This window comes from Nerophis lumbriciformis, linkage group LG04 (genome assembly GCF_033978685.3).
Source record: "Nerophis lumbriciformis linkage group LG04, RoL_Nlum_v2.1, whole genome shotgun sequence".
In the NCBI taxonomy this organism is placed as follows: domain Eukaryota; kingdom Metazoa; phylum Chordata; class Actinopteri; order Syngnathiformes; family Syngnathidae; genus Nerophis; species Nerophis lumbriciformis.
This window is the reverse complement of record NC_084551.2, coordinates 6,727,450-6,745,000: the sequence shown is the minus strand read 5'-3', so window position 1 is coordinate 6,745,000 and position 17,551 is coordinate 6,727,450. Positions and strand designations below refer to the sequence as shown.

At 41.7% G+C, this 17,551-nt stretch overlaps 1 protein-coding gene across 1 annotated transcript in view; it reads left to right on the top strand.

Annotated features, from left to right (window-relative positions):
* The window catches only part of clcn1b (chloride channel, voltage-sensitive 1b), a 110,385-nt gene that overhangs the window by 854 nt on the left and 91,980 nt on the right, over positions 1 to 17,551 (top strand). The gene's annotated exons all lie outside the window — the stretch shown is intronic.

The window sequence follows — 17,551 nt, the reverse complement described above, 5'->3', positions numbered from 1 at the left end:
ATGAGAGTATTTGGCGAGCGCCGTTTTTGTCCTACTAATTTCAACGGCCCTTGAACTCACCGTTGTGTGGGCTGTGACTCAACAGTTTGTGTACATGTATAACTTTCTCCGACTCTGCCACAGAAATACGTGTTTTATGCCACTCCTTTTTTGTCTCATTTTGTCCACCAAACGTTTTATGCTGTGCGTGAATGCACAAAGGTGAGCTTTGTTGATGTTATTGACTTGTGTGGAGTGCTACTCAGGCATATTTGGTCACTGCATGACTGCAAGCTAATAAAGTAAAGTAAAGTACCAATGACACTAGGTGTGGCGAAAATTTTCTCTGCATTTGACCCATCACCCTTGATCACACCCTGGGAGGTGAGGGGAGCAGTGGGCAGAAGCGGTGACCGCGCCCGGGAATCATTTTTGGTGATTTAACCACCAATTCCAACCCTTGATGTTGAGTGCCAAGCAGGGAGGTAATTGGTCCCATTTGTATAGTCTTTGGTATGACTCGGCCGGGGTTTGAACTCACAACCTACCGATCTCAGGACGGACACTCTAACCACTAGGCCACTGAGAATCCATGCTAACATGCTATTTAGGCTAGCTTTATGTACATATTGCATCATTATGCCTCGTTTGTAGGTATATTCAATTTCCTTTACCTATGTCCTCTGTGTATTTAGTTTATTTTTCCATGTTTCACGACACATTATCCGTATGAAATATTGGCAGCATTTCTGATAGTTGTTTGTGTGCCATGTTGTTCCAGACCACAGCAAACATTACCCAGCTTGCAAAGATTGTAATAAATCCATTAGAAGAAGACATCCTGCCGTTTCCTTGAACTTGGACACACACATCTATACCTTTTGGTCATTCTAAGACAGTCATTGCCAGGAGTTATCTCACCTGCTGAGAAGTTTTACTAATGTTTTCCAATGTTGTACAAATGTGTAGAATAAATATTACATTTTAACATATCTGTCAATGAAGATTTGCATCAGCCTGGGGCACATAGTCATGTTGAGAGTGGGCTAATATAGCTAATTAGCTACTTAGATCATTTGTTGCCTTCAGTATAACACTTATAGTCTTTTAATTTTTTGCGGCTCAAGACAGATTACTTTTTGGTATTTGTGATCCAATATGGCTCTTTCAACATTTTGGGTTGCCGACCCTTGATGAAAGATCAGAGGTCAGGCAGGTTTTTGAGCACGAGAGGAACTAAGAGCCATACAAGTTTGCTTTTGCAGCAAAGGCAACAGATCCTGTGTGGTAGGGAATGGATCAGTCTATTTCCTGGAGGATGACATCACAGATTGTAAAGTGTTTGCATTTTTGGATGACGATAGGGATTTTTTTAAAGCAGTGTTTCTAAAACATAGGGTCGTCGGGGCCCATTGTTGGTCTGCGAGCGGTCTAGAACCGTGTTTTTTTAACCATAAGGCACAGGCCTACTGTTGGGCCATCAATAAATATCTTATTCCGTATGGGCGGCAGCGGTATTCAGTTGTAATACACTTTTTCACCACTTGTGGCAGTAATGACAATCTCAAACAAACAGAGGAAGTAGAGCCAAAGCATATAGAAAAGTTTCTTAAGCGCAAAAATGATGACTTAAGTAGTAAAGCTGTATTTTCATTTGCACCCTATAGTGAAGTAACATCCATCCATCCATCCATTTTCTACCGCTTGTCCTTTTCGGGGTAGCAGGGGGTGGGGTACACCCTGGACAAGTCGCCACCTCATCGCAGGGCCAACACAGATAGACAGACAACATTCACACTCACATTCACACACTAGGGCCAATTTAGTGTTGCTCTATCCCCAGGTGCATGTTTTTGGAGGTGGTAGGAAGCCGGAGTATCCGGAGGGAACCCACGCAGTCACGGGGAAAACATGCAAACTCCACACAGAAAGATCCCGGGGATTGAACTCAGGACTACTCAGGACCTTCGTATTGTGAGGCACATGCACTAACCTCTCTTCCACTGTGCTGCCGTGAAGTACCGTATTTTCCGCACTATTAGCCGCACCTAAAAACCACAAATTTACTCAAAAGCTGACAGTGCGGCTTATAACCCGGTGCGCTTTATATATGGATTAATATTAAGATTCATTTTCATAAAGTTTAGGTCTCGCAACTACGGTAAACAGCCGCCATCTTTTTTCCCCGTAGAAGAGGAAGTGCTTCTTCTTCTACGGCAAGCAACCGCCAAGGTAAGCACCCGCCCCCATAGAAGAGGAAGCGCTTCTTCTTCTACTGTAAGCAACCACCCGCCCCCGTAGAAGAAGAAGAAGCGCGCGGATATTACGTTTCATTTCCTTTGTGTGTTTACATCTGTAAAGACCACAAAATGGCTCCTACTAAGCGACAGGTTTCCGGTTCATGAAAAGACGCAATCTCTCCATCCGCACACGGACTACTATTTCACAGCAACTGCCTAAAGACTTTCAAGAAAAGCTGGCTACTTTCCGTGCATATTGTAAAAACAAGATAGCTGAAAAAAAGATCCGGCCAGAGAACATTATCAACATGGACGAGGTTCCACTGACTTTTGATATTCCTGTGAACCGCACTGTGGATACAACGGGAGCACGTACGGTGAATATTCACACCACAGGGAATGAGAAGTCATCCTTCACTGTGGTTCTAGCTTGCCATGCTAATGGCCAGAAACTTCCACCCATGGTGATATTCAAAAGGAAGACCTTGCCAAAAGAGACCTTTCCAGCCGGCGTCATCATAAAAGCTAACTCGAAGGGATGGATGGATGAAGAAAAGATGAGCGAGTGGTTAAGGGAAGTTTACGCGAAGAGGCCGGGTGGCTTTTTTCACGCAGCTCCGTCCATGTTGATATACGACTCCATGCGCGCCCACATCACGCTGGTTTTTAATATATTATTAAAGTTTGACTGACCTATCTGACTGTTTTTTTGACATTCCCTTTAGCACAGTTAGATGCGGCTTATAACACGGGGCGGCTTATAGGTGGACAAAGTTTTGAAATATGCCGTTCATTGAAGGCGCGGCTTATAACCCAGGGCGGCTTATGGTGCGGAAAATACGGTAACATATTCATTATTAATTTAGTTGATTTATTTTGGCACAACATAATTGTATGGAAATTTATTTTTCCATCATTTATTTATGAGTCCCTTCTTATGCAGTATATTTGGTTGGTTTTTATTTTTCTAATCAGCCAGATTTGAGCCTAAGGTTTGTGTGTTAAATAATAATATTTGTGATCAACACATGGTTTCATATTATTTGACAAGATTGTAAACTTTAGATATAATATTGTATACGATAGTATACTACGAGAGTACAATTACTCATTCAGTGTTAATATTTGAGTGGGCCACGGGCCCATATGTAGTGGAGAAGTAGGGCCCCTAGGTCAAAAAGTGTTAACTACCCATGTTTTAAAGGAGCATATTGATAAATCATTTTAGTTATGGCTCTGTAAAGGATTCTTAAAATCTATTATTTTCATATACTAAACTCACAAAATAGCAACTGAATTCTGGATTTGGAACTTTTTGTGGTGGGAAAAATAATGTGACAAAATGTTGTAAAGTAGAAATAGTCAGTGTTTAATGTAAAGTGTACCTTTTCTTAGAAGTGTGCATTTATTCTAATTGATATTGACCCTTTTTTGCCTGCCTTCTCCTTCCAATGTTTTCATCTCATTCAAACCACTACACTTGCAAAATGTTCGATCTATTTTTCATGTCCGAATAGTTCCTTTTTTTTCTTTCTAAAACACTAAAGCTGTCGCTGATTTTTCGCTGTTAATTGCTTCCGGACATGACTGCAATTAGTGAATTTCGCAAAGTAGGAATCATTAATTATAAATCAAATATTTTCATAGCTACAGCCTAAAAAAACTGTTCAAGACTTTCTAAATATGTTTTTCAACTTTATAAGAAACCTCTATACCAGGGATTCTCAAACTGTGCTAGTGGTACGTGGGCACCATCTAATACGCAGAGAAACATTTAATTCAATAATCAAACAGTGTTACTGTTCAAACTGTGTGTAAAGTTAGTGTCCTCAAAAATATTAAGTATACTTTACTATTAAATACAACTTCTGACTTGTTTTTAATGAATATTTTGGCCTACTACGCTACTGTATTTTATTGTAGGTCATTATGGTAGTACTTGAATAGCCAAGTGTTTTCTGAGGTGGTTCTTGTTGAAAAAAGTTTGAAAACCACTGTTCTAGACATGAAATAACACCTTTAAACTCTTTAAATCCAATATTATAAGGCTAGCTGAGGCTAATCCAATCAGTGGCCACAATACTGAATTGCTCACTCTGATCGGTTTGGTCTTCCCTAGTGACCAATACTACTGTAATATTTATATATTTTTGTGTATTTAGCCATTTGTATGGTTGAAAATGCTTAATTTATGAACCAAAAAATTGGAGACTATGCTTAAAATTTTAATTTTAATTGTATTTTTTAATGCAATTAAAAAATTGCATTTTTAATTGCATTTAAAAAAATGCAAATTTTTTTGTGCCAAGGACAAGTGTATTTGTAAAACTTTAAAAAAAAAGAAGTCCCTTTTTAATTTTTCAGGGAGTTGGCAACTCTACTTGATAATGTTTTTCAATTGTCAGCATGATAACAGTTAACATGCGTGAAATAATAAAATATTAGCGAGCTAGCTTTTTTAGCAAATTTTTGCCGGTATACACCTCTGAGTTAAATATTTGATTTCACACGTGTTAACTTTTAGCATGCTAACATTGGCATGTTAGTACGCTAGCATTTTTTAAACTAATTTTTCAAGTAAGCACCCAAGAGTCATATATTTGGTTACTTGTGCACTATCTGGCTTACGTGCTGTTAAATGTTAGAATTTCAGTTCAGCTTTTCAGCATTCCTACGTAATTTCCGCAGAAATTTCTTTTTCTAGTTGATTTATTGTTCACATATGTGATTCCAAGTTACTCTACATACAGTAAATACATAAATATTACTTTCTCCTCGATTGCACTGAATTTCTGATTGCTCTTTTGTGACACTTTAGCCATTTAATACCATCCATCCATACATTTCTACCACTTGTCTTTATAAAATAATATTTATTTGTTAGTGTTAGCGTATATGCAGCGATGTTAAACTATTTTTTATTGAGCGCCACATCGCAATTATGGCTGCTCTCAGAGGGTCACATGTAACAGTGAATATGTATGATTATACAAACCCCAAAACCAGTGAAGTTGGCACGTTGTGTAAATCGTAAATAAAAACTAAATACAATGATTTGCAAATCCTTTTCAACCTACCGTATTTCCTTGAATTAGCGCCGGGGCGGTAATTAATTTAAAACCTCTTCTCACTCCGGCGGTAAATTTAGGCCTGCGCTTATAAATTTGAGTGTGATGTAAGGATACCATCATGAAAAGCACATTTAATAAAAAAAAACGTTATTATGGTCTTACCTTTACTTATAAATGAAGTCCATGCGCCGCACCTTCTGAAAAAAAACATCGATAACTTGTTTATAGAAGTCTTCCTTATCTTTCTTCAGTTTTAAAAAGTCTCTCTGTCTCGATGGAGATCTTCCTTTAATTATTACCTCCTGCTTCGATTGAAAGTCCAGTTTAGAAAACTGTTGTTGTCACTTCTTCTGCAGCCGAGTAGTCGCAAGAATGATCCCTGGGATCACTATAGCGCCCTCTACCACCATGAGGCGGGAGTCATTTAATGACTCATATTTGACACACGCAGCTATATTAATAAAACATTTTTACTGTTCTTTTTAGCATATTCAATAGCTTGGACCTTAAATCCTACTGAATAGCTCTTTATCTTCTTCCCTTTATGCGATTTTAAATGATTGAAATTAGCCTCCTCCATTTTGGAAAATGATGCCTTGAAAGGTGAAGTGTCACTCGTGACGTGACGAGTTTGACCCGGCGGTAAAACGAGGCATATGCTAATTATTCTGCGAAACGAGTTTGACCCGGCGGTAAAACGAGACAAGCGCTAATTATTTTGCTAAACAAGTTTGACCCGGCAGTAATTCTAAGCATGCGCTAATTATTTTGCGAAACGAGTTTGACCCGGCGGTAAAACAAGGCATGCGGATAATATAATTCACGGAAATACGGTATATTCAATTGAATAGACTGCAAAGACAAGATATTTAATGTTCGACTGGAAAACCTTGTTATTTTTTGCAAATATTATCTCATTTGAAATTTGAAGCCTGTAACATGTTTCAAAAAAGCTGGCACATGTGGCAAAACAGACAGAGAAAGTTGAAGAATGCTCATCAAACACTTATTTGGAACATCCCACAGGTGAACAGGCTAATTGGTAACAGGTGGGTGCCATGATTGGGTATAAAAGCAGCTTCCATGAAATGCTCAGTCATTCACAAACAACGATGGGGCGAGGGTCACCACTTTGTGAACAAATACGTGAGCAAATTGTTGAACAGTTTAAGAACAACATTTCTCAACGAGCTATTGCAAGGCGTTTAGGGATTTCACCATCTACAGTCCGTAATATCATCAAAAGGTTCAGAGAATCTGAAGAAATCACTTCACGTAAGTGATGATATTACAGACCTTCTATCCCTCAGGCATCAAAAAGTGACATCAGTGTGTAAAGGATATCACCACATGGGCTCAGGAACACTTCAGAAAACCACTGTCAGTAACTACATTTGGTCGCTACATCTGTAAGTGCAAGTTAAAACTCTACTATGCAAAGTGAAAGCCATTTATCAACAACACCCAAAAATGCTGCTTGCTGTCTCCCATTGGAAATGTGTGGCGCAATATAGAGCCTAAAATACCACAACAGAGACCCCGGACTGTTGAACAAATTAAGCAATACATCAAGAAAGAATGGAAAATAATTCCACTTAAAAAACTTCAAAAATTGGTCTCCTCAGTTCCCAAATGTGTGTTGAGTGTTGTTAAAAAAGCCCCTGTGCCAACTTTTTTGCAAATCACTGTATTCTGTTTTTATTTACGAATTACACAACGTGCCAACTTCACTGGTTTTAGGGTTTTGTAAATATGTAATAGCCTTGTTACACAATTTGCATTGGAAACTCATTTTAATTACTATAATGTTTACTAACAAGTTGATGGATACATTGCTTTGCTTGTTGCAGGATTAAATCATATTTAAGTAAACAACATATGCTGTTGGATGCAGTACATTTTTCTGTCAGAGTTGAAAGAATGATAAATGCATTTAATCAGAAAGTGCTTTGTTATTTCCAGCCTTTTTTGCAGCCACATATATGATGTGGCAGACCATATAAATTAACATATAACACATAAAATGATGCGGGCGGGCCAGTTTAGATCATGTGGTCGGCCAGATTTGGCCCCCGGGTCTTGAGTTTGACACATGTGGTATATTGTTTATTAAATGTAAAATACATCAACAGCATCTACATTTACAGCTTTTTTTAAAAACTTATTCTGCATTTTCTTATTTATTTATGCACATATTGCAGCTTTTTTCTTATGTTCCTGTGTACGTAAACAAAACAACACATACTACAGCTGTATAAGTTCCTAATATATTTGATATACTGTACATATCAACACATAGTTGCATTATAAGGCATCTAAATTTAAAAACAAACCATTCTTTTTTCACTTTATTACTGAAACCCCAGGTGGTTTTTGTAGGTTCCCGTTCATACTTGAATATATTAGTGGAAAACATGTGGTGTGCATCCGGAAAATATTCACAACCCTTCACTTTTTCCCCATTTTGTTTTGTTACAGTCTTATTTCAAAATGGAATAAATGTATTTTTGTCCTCAAAATTCTGCACGTAATACCTTATAATAAATGTTTACAAATTTATTAAAAAAAACACAGAGCACAAAAATCACATGTACATAAGTATTAACAACTTTTGCTCAATACTTTGTTGATTGACAACAATTACAGCCTCAAGTCTTTTTGAATATGATCAATCAATCAATCAATCAATGTTTATTTATATAGCCCTAAATCACAAGTGTCTCAAAGGGCTGCACAAGCCACAACGACATCCTCAGTACAAAGCCCACATAAGGGCAAGGAAAAACTCACCCCAGTGGGACGTCGATGTGAATGACTATGAGAAACCTTGGAGAGGACCGCATATGTGGGTAACCCCCCCCCTCTAGGGGAGACCGAAAGCAATGGATGTCGAGTGGGTCTGACATAATATTGTGAGAGTCCAGTCCATAGTGGATCCAACATAATAGTAAGAGTCCAGTCCATAGTGGGGCCAGCAGGACACCATCCCGAGCGGAGACGGGTCAGCAGCGCAGCGATGTTCCCAGCCGATGCACAGGCGAGCGGTCCACCCCGGGTCCCGACTCTGGACAGCCAGCACTTCATCCATGGCCACCGGACCTGTGCCCCCCCCCCCCCCCCCCCCCCCCCCCCCCTCCACAAGGAATAGGGGAGCAGAGGAGAAAAGAAAAGAAACGGCAGATCAACTGGTCTAACAGGGGGGCTATTTAAAGGCTAGAGTATACAAATGAGTTTTAAGATGGGACTTAAATGCTTCTACTGAGGTAGCATCTCTAATTGTTACCGGGAGGGCATTCCATAGTACTGGAGCCCGAATAGAAAATGCTCTATAGCCCTCAGACTTTTTTTGGGCTCTGGGAATCACTAATAAGCTGGAGTTCTTTGAACGCAGATTTCTTGCCGGGACATATGGTACAATGCAATCGACAAGATAGGACGGAGCTAGACCGTGTAGTATTTTATACGTACGTAGTAAAACCTTAAAGTCACATCTTAATGATGCCACAAGCTTGGCACACCTATCTTTGGGCAGTTTCACCCATTCCTCTTTGCAGCAAGATCCATCACGTTGGATGGGAAGCGTCAGTGCGCACCCATTTCCAGATCTCTCCAGAAAAGTTCAATCAGATTGAAGTCTGGGTTCTGGCTGGGCCACTCAAGGACATAGACAGAGTTGTCTTGAAGCCATTCCTTTGATTTCTTGGCTGTGTGCTGAGGGTCGTTGTTCTGCTGAAAGATAAACCATTGCCCCAGTCTTGTTTTCAAGATTGTTCTGGAGCAGGTTTTCATCCAGGATGTCTCTGTACATTGCTGCATTCGTCTTTCTCTCTTTCCTGACTAGTCTCTCATTCCTGCCGCTGAAATACATCCCCACTGCATGATGCTGCCACCACCATGCTTCAATGTAAGGGAAGGTCCTGGCCATGTTTAGTTTCCTCCAAACATGACGCCTGACATTCACGCCAAAGAGTTCAATCTTTGTCTCATCAGACCTAAGAATTGTTTTGCTCAATTCCGACCCTAAATCAAGATTCGAGACGTAGTTTATATTACGCCGTAGTTGATTGGTCGATATGTTCCTTGTGACCAATCAGGACATCTGTTATGAATGATGACGTTAATAACGTCATTATTCATAATGGTTATTACCGCCATTTTCCATATGTAAACGATGTCGGTTCTCGAGAGAAAGGACGCTTTACGAGTAAAAGAAATTGATAAACATGTCAAAAATAAGTTTCGATGGGACTGGATGGAATGGGAAATCACTGATACTGTTGGGAAGAAAGAAGTTACGACTTTGTTCGGTGATTTTATTCGGAAAATCGATCGTCCCGGAAAGGTTTTGTGCACGTGGTGTCATGATAATATTGACTATGGATCACAAGGTTTCAAGGCTTTGGAAGTATGATCTAGAACAGATGGAAGTGGAGAGAGAGTCCAAGAGGCAGAAGTTGGCAGTGAAATCCAAAAAAGAAGCTACAAAAGCAGAGACCAAAAGGAAAATGCAGGCTGCTCAGAAATTTGCAAGGAAAGCTCATGTTAGGGCTCTCCGAGAAAGCTAATGTGTGAAGTGAACTGAAGTAATGTGGTAATACTGTAAATAAACTGTAGATAATAACACTGATCAATGTGACACCTGTGGATGTGAAATGAACACAAGATGTAAATATTAGTGACTAAATACTGTTGGGACTGAACCATATACAGTGATTCATTAGGATAATTGGGTTATGTATGTTCTATTAATGATGTTTTCATGTCTTTAAACACTAAAATATTTTCTTCAAATGGTGCTGTCTTTGTTCGTTTTAGCATGTTAATTGGTCCCCCAGACCCCCGGAAATTTTTTCAGTCTTTTTCATTGTGGTCAAATCACATGCCTGGGGGAGTCCAACTCATTTTAGCTCAGGGGCCGCATGGACTATTAAAATCATGGCATTGAAACAAAAAAATAAAGACAACTTCAGATTGTTTTCTTTGTCTTACTTTGGCCAAAAATAGAACAAACACATTCTGAAAATATTACAATAAAAGTATAGAAAAACACATACCCGGCAAACTACGGCTCGTGGGAATTCTCAAGTTTTTTTTAATTTTTATTTGTCCCTTCTAATGTATTTTCTACCGCTTTTTAATCTCGGGGTCTCCTAGCTGCTCAGGCAAATCATATTGTCTAAAAATGCATTTTCCCATCGATAATGTGACATCAGTGTCGTGCTGTCATGATCCGTGGTCCGGATCATGTTTTTGTTATGTTCTGTTAGTTTTGGACTCTTTTAGTTCCTGTTTGACACCTGAGTTTGTTTTAGTTACCATGGCTACTTATGATTTTCACCTGCCTCTGGTGTTCGGGACATGCACCTGCTTCTAATCAGAGGACTATTTAAGCCTGCCTTTGCCAGTCAGTCGTCCTGGCGTCATTATTGGTTTCATGCCACAGTTTCGTGTTTGTTCTATGCCATAGTTAATGCTAGTTGTTTCATGCCACAGTTTTGTATTGGTTTCATGCCACAGTTTCGTGAGGTTTGTGTCTATAGTTTAATGTCCTAGGTTTTTGCCTTAGCTTCTGCATGCGATAGGCACGCTTGCCTTCGAGTTGTTTTCTGTTTTGTATCTCGTTGATTGTTTCTTAAAATTAAATCATGTTCCTACCTGCAAGTCCTGTCCGGAGTCGTCCATTTGCCTTCCTGGGAGAACGACCCCACAGTAAGCGAAAACCACGTCGTGACACGGGCGAGCTTGTGACAAGTGCGCACTCTTTTAGTCAATTAGTGCGTGAGGAATATATATATATATATATATATATATATACCCACCTATATATATATATACCTTTGACCAAGCAACCCCCCCGTACCAAAAAGCCCTTGATGAAAGCGGATACAATTTCACCCTCACCTATGAACCCACGCCAGGAAACCAACCGAAAAAGAACAGAAAACGAAACGACATCATCTGGTACAACCCCCCATACAGCAAAAACGTCTCAACTAACATTGGACACAAATTCCTCAATCTGATTGACAAACACTTTCCCAAAGACAAGAAAAGTATTCAACAAGAACAACATTAAATTGAGCTACAGCTGTATGAACAATATACGACAAATCATCTCAAACCACAACAAAACAATTGCAAATGAGCCGTCGGCCCCCGGACAGAGCAACTCCAAAACCAACAAAGGTTGCAACTGTCGAAAGAAACCTGATTGCCCTCTCAACGGGGGGTGCTTACAAACATCAGTTGTCTACCAATCTAAGGTAACACGCAAGGACATTAACACATCCGACACATATGTAGGATTAACCGAAGGAGAGTTCAAAACCAGATGGAACAATCACAAGGCTTCTTTCAGGAACCAAAACCTGCGGAATACCACAGAACTCAGCAAACACATTTGGGACCTCAAAGACAATAATGTTGAATATTCAATAACATGGCAAATTCTTGCATCCAGCACACCTTACAATAGTGGTAATAAAAGATGCAACCTATGCTTGAAAGAAAAACTGCTTATTATTTACCGTCCAGACCTGTCATCCCTCAACAAGCGCAGCGAAATTGTAACAGCATGCCGCCACAGACGGAAACACCTCTTAGGTAACACATGAGCCAATCACCACGCCCCTACACCAGCCTGTACCCACCCACTCTGTGCCCTATATAATCCATGGTATGTGAATGCTCCCATTAAAATCTCCTGATGATTGAGGGAACCCCCCCTCATGAAACAGGCCTGTAGAGATGAAATAGTCTTGTGATTTTTTTCCCACACATACATATATATATATATATATATATATATATATATATATATATATATATATATATATATACATATACACAAAGCCTGGCCACCGGCCAATTTTTTTTAACCTAATGTGGCCCCTGAGTCAGAAAGTTTGGGTACCCCTGGCTGAAAGTTTAATGGCTTTGTAAAAACACTGAGACAAAGTCTAAGTTCATTGTGTTCTTCATGGTGTTTTTGAAACTGCCCCAATTTTTTCCTCAGAGTTTTCAACTTACGTCAAGTGTTTTGCCAAGATAATTATTTGTAGTATGTCAATTTTCAGAATGTACTTGCTCTATTTTTGGCCAAAGTGAGACAAAGAAAACAATCTGAAGTTGTCTTTATTTTTACGTTATCATGCCGTGGTTTTACCAGTCCCCTGCTCTGTTTTTGAGCATCTTACCGCAGGAAAAACGACAAATTACTACAAAGTGAACCAGCTCTCTGTGTGATGGTGCTGTCAAGTTGTGTGAAGTCACAAGCTACAGAGCCCTGCTTGACCCCTGACCTCCACAGGGACAAAGCTGGCAGCTTTTTATCCGTCGTACAAAAACAAGGGTTGTTCAAGGTGGCGACGAGGCTGTCATCAGCGGCGAAATGGATCTCGTAAGTCTCAAATGTTACATGCTAGCGAAGGGATAATGTTCACCTGCCAGCACGACTGCCATGCGGGCGATTAAGCCATTAAAAGTCCACGTGATACGACCTCGGGAGCGAGGGGAGGAGTCGCGAATAAACGAAACGCTGCGCCGTCAGCAGCTCGGCCACGTCAAATAACTCGTCATTGTTTTGGGCGAAAGGTTAGCACGCTGCGTCTCTCAGCGCTGAGGGCCTCCTGGGAGGCAGCAGAGCTTGTCAGGGAGACAAACAAGAGAGAGAGAGATGTGTGGAGAAGTGTGTCAGTGGACATTGGGTCACACTGCTGCTAAATTTACCCCACGAGTAAGGTTTCACCTCGGGGGAGGAGGGGCCCGCATGGATGGCGAGAGGGGGCACAGGGGAACGCTTTGGCCGGAAGAGAGAGAGAAAGGAAGGCGAAAAGCGAAAAAAAAATGATTCATGATCTGACAACATTACCTTCAAGCAGGTGTTGGCACCCTTTAAAGAGGTTCCTCGTTGGGGCTCCCTTTAAAGATTTTTTTTAAAAGAGTTCCACAATATCCAACTGTCGGACAGGCCCTAAATGTGTCCCTTTAGGGATTGGATGGATTGCAGGTGTGTGTGTGTGTGTGTGTGTGTGTGTGTGTTCTTGTATTGCTACCCTTCTTGAGACTTAAAGGGGAACATTATCACCAGACCTATGTAAGCGTCAATATATACCTTGATGTTGCAGAAAAAAGACCATATATTTTTTTAACCGATTTCCGAACTCTAAATGGGTGAATTTTGGCGAATTAAACGCCTTTCGATTATTCGCTCTCGGAGCGATGACGTCACATCGGGAAGCAATCCGCCATTTTCTCAAACACATTACAAACACCGAGTCAAATCAGCTCTGTTATTTTCCGTTTTTTCGACTGTTTTCCGTACCTTGGAGACATCATGCCTCGTCGGTGTGTTGTCGGAGGGTGTAACAACACGAACAGGGACGGGATTCAAGTTGCACCAGTGGCCCAAAGATGCGAAAGTGGCAAGAAATTGGACGTTTGTTCCGCACACTTTACCGACGAAAGCTATGCTACGACAGAGATGGCAAGAATGTGTCATGATCCGTTACCCGGATCATGGCATGAATTATGTTGATTATGTTTCTGGTTTTAGTCGGTTTCCTGGGTGCACCCTCTTTCCCTGTTTACTGCTGGTTTCCATGGGCACTGATTCTCCTCACCTGTCTTAGTTTTGGCAATTAGTGTTTCCACCAGGTGTTTTGGCTAATCACTCCCCTTTATAGTTTCCTGTCACCCAGCCGTAAGTGCTGGGTCAATGTTTGCAATAGGCAACATTTACGTCTTTCTGTTTTTGCTCCACGCTCTTTATATTATTCTGCCGACCAGAATCCCGTTTTTTTTTTTACTGAAACGACGTGGTCGCATAGTGATGCGGGTGTGGTTCTCCCAAGGATGCAGACGGCTTCGGACACAGCTTGCAGGTAGGAAAATGATTTATTTTAAATATAAATCATATGATGAATAAACAAAAGACATGCACGTAGCACAAAAGGCAAAACAAAAGGACTAGCGTGGGAGCTAGCAGGAAAAAATAGCATAGCATGAAATCTAAGTAGTCGTTAACAGTTGTATGGGAACAAACTACTTAGATTTCATGCTATGCTATTTTTTCCTGCTAGCTCCCACGCTAGTCCTTTTGTTTTGCCTTTTGTGCTACGTGCATGTCTTTTGTTTATTCATCATATGATTTATATTTAAAATAAATCATTTTCCTACCTGCAAACTGTGTCCGAAGCCGTCTGCATCCTTGGGAGAACCACACCCGCATCACTATGCGACCACGTCGTTTCAGTAGGAAGCCAGCAGTAAACAGGGAAAGAGGGTGCACCCAGGAAACCGACTAAAACCAGAAACATAATCAACATAATTCATGCCATGATCCGGGTAACGGATCATGACATAATCTGTTACGTCTTGGACGCATGGTTGTGGTTGTCGTGTTCCTTCCAAGGCAGGAGACAAGCAGGAGCGGAGTGCAGGTAAGATTTACGTATATTTAATAAATAAAAGGCAGGACAAAAATACAAAACTGAGGACGCTAGCAAGCGTGGAGCTAAATAAAAACCAAAATGTCACCAAGGGTGAAAAAAAACAAGATTCTGGTCGGCAGAATAATATAAAGAGCGTGGAGCAAAAACAGAAAGACGTAAATGTTGCCTATTGCAAACATTGACCCAGCACTTACGGCTGGGTGACAGGAAACTATAAAGGGGAGTGATTAGCCAAAACACCTGGTGGAAACACTAATTGCCAAAACTAAGACAGGTGAGGAGAATCAGTGCCCATGGAAACCAGCAGTAAACAGGGAAAGAGGGTGCACCCAGGAAACCGACTAAAACCAGAAACATAATCAACATAATTCATGCCATGATCCGGGTAACGGATCATGACAGAATGTGTGGATATCCTGCGACACTCAAAGCAGATGCATTTCCAACTGGACTGGACGGATCAGCTTTCAGGAAAAGAGAGCGGATGAGGGTATGTCTACAGAATATATTAATTGATGAAAATTGGGCTGTCTGCACTCTCAAAGTGAATGTTGTTGCCAAATGTATTTCATATGCTGTAAACCTAGTTCATAGTTGTTAGTTTCCTTTAATGCCAAACAAACACATACCAATCGTTGGTTAGAAGGCGATCGCCGAATTCGTCCTCGCTTTCTCCCGTGTCGCTGGCTGTCGTGTCGTTTTCGTCGGTTTCGCTTGCATACGGTTCAAACCGATATGGCTCAATAGCTTCAGTTTCTTCTTCAATTTCGTTTTCGCTACCTGCCTCCACACTACAACCATCCGTTTCAATACATTCGTAATCTGTTGAATCGCTTAAGCCGCTGAAATCCGAGTCTGAATCCGAGCTAATGTCGCTATAGCTTGCTGTTCTTTCCGCCATGTTTGTTTGTGTTGGCTTCACTATGTGACGTCACAGGAAAATGGACGGGTTAATTTTCTTTCTATTTTTTTATTTTTTTTATTTTTTTATTTTGTATTTATTTATATATATATATTTTTTTTGTGTGTGTGTTGTGTATGTATGTGTTTGTGTATATGTGGGCTTATGTATATGTGTGTGGGTGTATTAATGTGTATATATGTGTGGATGTGTATGTTTATATGTATATGCATGCGTGTGTATATGTGTGTATGTGTATGTATATGTATATGCATATATGTATGTGTGTATGTATGTGTATATGAATGTGTAGGTGTGTGCATGGGTGTGGATGTCCGGTGGCTCAATTGGCCTGGCTGTGGATGAGTTGGGGTAGGTGGGTTGGTGGCCTCGGTGGTAGCCGGGGGTGTGCGTTGTTGTGGTTTACGGGGTCGGTCGCTTTTTTGTTTTGGTTTCGGCGGCCGCGGGCGTTTACGCTGCGGACGGGCGGTGGTGGTGATGGTTGCTGCGGTGATACCAGCGGTTGGCATCGCTGTGTTGGGTTGGAGTGGTTGGGGGACTGTGGCTGGTGTCTGTGCGCTTGTGGGGTTGTGGGGCTGGCTGGCGTTGGCTTGCCGGCTGGTTTGGGGGCTGGCGGGCGGACGGGATGCATTGGCTTCTTGCCCCGTTGGGGGGCTCCTTCCCCTGGCCGGGACTCGTATGGGCACGTTGCTGTGTGGATGGCCGGGATGCGGTGTTTGCATTGGGCGTGGGGGCTGTGCGGTTTCTCTGCGTTTGGTTGCCGGTATGGGCTCTGCAGGGTTGGGTTGGGGCGGGCGGGGGCTGGCTTTGTTTGGCGGGGGGAGGGGCTCGCGTGGCGTCACGTTAAAGTGGTCTGGTGTGGGTCACGGGCTGTGGCGGGGGGTGGCGGCCTCCTGGCCGTAGTTCCTGGTTGTCGGCCGCGTGGACTGGGGGGATGTCCGGGCCCTCTACTCCTCCTACTTATAGCGCACACAGTCACACATATATAGGACTTTGGGGATTGTCCTGCGGGGAGGCATGGCGGGGGGTTGAGGATGCCTCCAATGGGGCTCCAGTCCTCCTGTCTTGTCCCCTGCTCGTCCATCCCTCAATCTTAGCTGCATATTAGACACTTAGGATTTGGGGGGCTTGGTTTGGTTGGGACCCACCATGACCTTGATGTCCCCCAATTTTAATCGCATTATTAGTTCCCACAAGCATACATATCTCACTCACGCTACAGTACACACATCAATAGGGACTGGAGGTCGGCTGTAACGGCTGACCTCCTAATTTTAACTACACAGTAGACACTCTGGGGGCCTTGTACACATGCATGGGGGGTTTGGGGTTCGGCGCACCCCTCATTGCCTCGTCGGCCGGCGGGGACTGCGGTCTGGTGGCCTGCCAGGCTTTTATTCATTTATTATTGTTATATATATTTTTTTATTTTTAATGTATTTATTATTTTTATTTTTATTATTTACTTATTTTTATTTAATTTTATTTTTTAAATTTTATTTTTTATTTTATTTTATTTTATTTTATTTTATTTTATTTTATTTTTTTTTAAATCTTATTATTTATTTGTGTGTGGCGTCGCGCGGGTCTCGCTTCCTGTTGGATGGGGTCCGTGCCCGTGTGGCCCGACCTTGCGCTGTGGGGTCTCTGTTGGTGACTTGGTGTGGTGGCGGCGCAGCCCCCGTGTCTGGTCTGGATGCTGTGTCTCGGTTGTTTGGGCGGTGGTGTGTTTGTGCGGGTTTGGGTTGGGGTGGGGGGCCTTTTGGTTGGGGGGGTTGTTGGTGTCTCTTGTTTGCGTGTTGGCGTTCGGGCTGACCGGCGGGCTGGCGCCGGCTGGTCTCCGTGGCCCTGGTGGCGTGTGGTTGCTGGTCGCAGTTTTTTTTTGAT